Source organism: Dioscorea cayenensis, chromosome 8 (assembly GCF_009730915.1).
Source record: "Dioscorea cayenensis subsp. rotundata cultivar TDr96_F1 chromosome 8, TDr96_F1_v2_PseudoChromosome.rev07_lg8_w22 25.fasta, whole genome shotgun sequence".
NCBI lineage: Eukaryota > Viridiplantae > Streptophyta > Magnoliopsida > Dioscoreales > Dioscoreaceae > Dioscorea > Dioscorea cayenensis.
In genome coordinates this window covers 12,893,681-12,897,856 of record NC_052478.1, presented here as the reverse complement: position 1 = coordinate 12,897,856, position 4,176 = coordinate 12,893,681, and the positions used below count along the sequence as shown (strand labels likewise).

Below are 4,176 nucleotides of genomic sequence, written 5' to 3'. Positions count from 1 at the left end.
CATGAGAGAAAGAAGCTAGTGTGGGTCGTAATGCACCACACTTGAGGAAATTCTGCTAAGGTTCAAACACGAAGACATAGGTCGGGTTCGAGATGCATGAATGTGTGCAACTATTTGAGGGGAACAAAGGCAGTCACATTCAAGCATTCCGACTTGTAGCATATAGAACAAGATCTCCACCAATATGTCCGTTATTGAAGAAGCTAAAGTGATCCACGACGTAAACGTGCCCGCTTGTGCCGCCTCGATGAAAGACATGGATTCGGGAGTATTTCTGGACGGTACTGTAGTAGGATACTGTAGCAAGAATACTAAGCAACACTATTCACAGCCCGCTGAGAAAATAGGAAAACAAAGAATCCACACGGGCGTGTGGAAATTCCACATGCCCGTGTGAAAAATCCACAGTGGGGTGCTCACATGGGCGTGGATTCCGATTCTAGCCCCTTTAAAAGCGGATTTCAGCATCTCCATCTTTTCCACAACTTGAGAGAGGACGGGTGGCTAGGGTTTTGAGAGGTATTGGCTAGGGCTTTAGAGAGGTTCTACGGCTTTTGACATTGCGCACTCATTTGGAAGAAGGTTAGTGGGAGAGCTTTTCGCCAGACTCGATCCGGTGAGGTATATCCTAGGCTCGGACAAAGGGAGCCTTGGGACGAGTAGAGGACTCTCCACAAGACCACTCGCCACTGACTAACGAGGGGGTTTTCTATGGATGCTTTGTGTTTACATTCGATTTCATTGATTGTATCTAGCTCCATGGAGAGCTAAACCCCTATTGGGTACTTGGGTATTTGTGAACCCTAGGATGTATTCGCTTTATTGTATCTCTTTATTATGCTTCCAATTAATTGATGTTTATTGTGAGTTCCAATCTTGTATACTTGATTGTATGAATACTCCCCCTAGAGTGACACTAGGTTTGAGAATTTTTGTTGGTAACTCTTCCGAGTGAGTGGACACACCATGAGAGTTAGGACAAAGCTAGATTGGAGAGGGCTGAGAGGGTGAGTCTGCGAGGTAGCGTGAGCATCCCCTTTCCTCCTCGTGTGATCTATCCCTACGTCCCATGTTCCAAGAGTTCTTTGCGCCATAGTAGAGTGAATGGGCTAAGGGATGGCCTCTCACTGGGCTTAGTTGCGAGTGCAATGGAGTGAAGCGCTGAGGTGATTTTTAGCATCTAGGGCTTAATTGTTGCTAGGGATCTTTCACCGCACTCAAACGGTTACGTGCCTATGCATAGGAATAGGGATTATCACTTGAACTCCCTAGAGCTCATTGCAAATTCTATGCGAGGGCGAGGTTGAGAGGTTATTCAATCTTTCCTCCGTGATATGTATAGAGTTAGGCATGGTTGACCTTAGATTTGGGATAATGTAATTATGATTTTCACGACTCATTGTTACATCAATTAGGAAGTATAATAGAGGGTTCTCTGCACTTGAAATGATTATCCAAGACGTGATCAATATATGGGTACACCATCTTTATCGATCGCCTTTACCTTTCCTTTACTTGTGCCTTCTATCTTGTTGTTTTTATTTTCGTTATTTTATATTTTGTCACACTTATCACTATTCATCTTCCACATTAGTTAAGAAACAACTCAAGTGTCTTTATTCTCTACCTCGTGGATACGATACCCACTTATTTGGGATTATTATTTCGATACCCGCACTTGCGGTTTACACGCATATTCGGACGTGTTAAGTTTTTTTGAGCCATGCCAGTGAGAGGCGCTTTTGAGATACTTTGGACTTTGTTTTCTTAACTATTCATTCAATCTAATTCATATCTTCTTTTCTATCATCATTCTGATTTTGTTTTCTTTCTTTTGGTGCAGCTCCAGGTTATGACTCCGAGAAAAACCCCTCAATATTGATTGAAGGAGATCCCAAGCTCGAACGCACACTTTGAAGAAAAGGGAAAGAACCTGTGCAAGAACAGTCTAATCTAGTTGATTTGGAAGTAGGAGAATTTGAAAATATGGCAGAACAGGATGAGCAGTAGTGGACATTATCGGATTATGCCAGACCTTCAATATTGGGCACACAATCGAGCATTGTGCGTCTCCCGATTACAGCTCAGAACTTTGAGCTGAAGTCGGCATTCATCCAAATGTTACAGCAATCCACACAGTTTAATGGTTTAGCCGATGAGGATCCAAACAGATATATAGAGAACTTTCTCGAGGTGTGTGATATGCTGAAGATAAATGGGGTAACGGATGATGCCATCAAGTTGAGAGCCTTCCCATTTTCCTTGAAAGGGATAGCGAAATAGTGGCTACACTCATTACCTAGAGCATCAATTACCACATGGGAGGAGATGGTAGAAGCTTTTCTAGGCCATTATTTCCCTCCCAGAAAATTTGCAAAGCTTAGGAATGAGATCTCATCCTTTGTACAATTGGAATTGGAGTCTCTATTTGAGACATGGGAAAGGTTCAATGAGCTCCTGAGAAAGTGCCCGCAACACGGATTCCCGGAGTGGATGATTGTTCAGAACTTTTACAACGGCCTGAATCCGAGTACAAGGCAACTCTTGGATGCGGCAGCATGAGGTACATTAGGTAGCAAGTCCCCCGGTGAGGCCCGTCAATTAATTGAAGAAATGGGGTTAAACACTACCAATGGAATGCCAGGGAGAAGAAAAAAGGTGGCCGGTCTCCATGAGATAGATGCAGTGACTTCGTTGGCGGCTCAAGTGGAATCATTGAGTAAGAAGTTAGATCTTCTAACTTCGAATAGAGTAGCAGCCGTGATTACTTCACCGGGTATGGTGGAGGGCATGCTCTCTATGATTGCCCGATATCTATTGGTGATGTATCTTCGGTTGAGAACGTCAATTTTGTGGGTAATGGCATGAGGAATCAAGGAAATCCATACAGTAATACCTACATTCCGGGTTGGAAGAGTCATCCTAATTTCTCATAGAGCAACCAAGGTCCACAAAAGGCCATTGGGCCACTGGGTTTCCAACAACAACAACAAGCCCCAAACATGGGAAACAGAGTTTCAGGTTTGGAGACCCGAATGAACGATTTGGAGAAGGCCTTAACTAGGTTTGTCCAATCGTCAGATACAAGATTTCAATCAGTTGAAGCTACACTTCGCAACCATCCACCTCTTTGTATAATCTTGAAAATTAAGTAGGGCAGATTGCGAAGTCTCTATCTGAAAGGCCACATGGAAGCTTACCGAGTAATACCGAGACCAACCCTAGAGAGCATGTGAAGATGATCACTTTGAGAAGTGGTCGTGAGGTTGAGGGTAAGTTTCCGAGTGAGAAGCCAAATGAACACGCACTTGAGGTTATAGAGGTTTAGAAGGGAGCAGGCAAAGAGAAGTAGGTGGCATCCCCATTTTTGAAGCCAAGAATCCCTTATCCCTCTAGATTGAAGAATGACCAAGGGGATGAACAGTAGAAGAAGTTCCTGAGTTTGTTCAAACAACTCCACATTAATATTCCTTTTGTTGAGGCATTGGCCCAAATGCCTAAGTATGCAAAAATTTTTGAAAGACTTGTTGACCAACAAAAAGGAAGTTAGAGGAGAGTTCTCTAGTGATTTTAGATGCATCTTGCTCGGCAGTTTTGCAAAAGAACATGCCGAACAAGAAGAAAGACCCGAGAAGCTTCATCATTCTGTGTAATATGGGCAATCTAGGTGAAGAAATGGCATTGCCATACTCAGGGCCAATATCAACGCCATGCCATACACCTTCTTTCAAAAGTTAGGCTTGGGTGAGCCTAGACCCACTCGGATGACTTTGCAATTTATGGACTGAACGGTGAGATATCTCGTGGGTATCATCAAGATGTGCTTGCCAAGGTGGACAAGTACATTTTTTTCCTGTTGACTTCAGTAGTGCTAGATGTCGATGAGGATGCGGATGTACCCTTCATACTTGGGAGGTCATTCTTACGGACTTCCAAGGCATTGATTGACATGGACGGCGTAGAGTTAACTTTTGAGAGTTGGAGATGACAAGCTCACATACCGCCTTGCTTAAGCCATGCGGCATTCTCTTGATTTTGATGATACTTTGTATTTTCTAGACGCTACTGATGAGATTGTTGATGAATACATGCAGGAAATGTTTAATCTGGATCCATACGAAGGCTTGTTTGACAAAGAGGAGGACAATGAAGAAGTAATGATGCTTGGTTTGACGG

The 4,176-nt window shown here is 43.4% G+C and overlaps 1 non-coding gene across 1 annotated transcript; it reads right to left on the bottom strand.

The window, feature by feature from the left end:
- Nucleotides 1-2,376: 2,376 nt before the first annotated feature.
- Nucleotides 2,377-2,483, bottom strand: LOC120268198. Its single transcript, XR_005538865.1, has one exon. It is a non-coding gene; the product is annotated as a small nucleolar RNA R71 (small nucleolar RNA).
- Nucleotides 2,484-4,176: the final 1,693 nt, after the last annotated feature.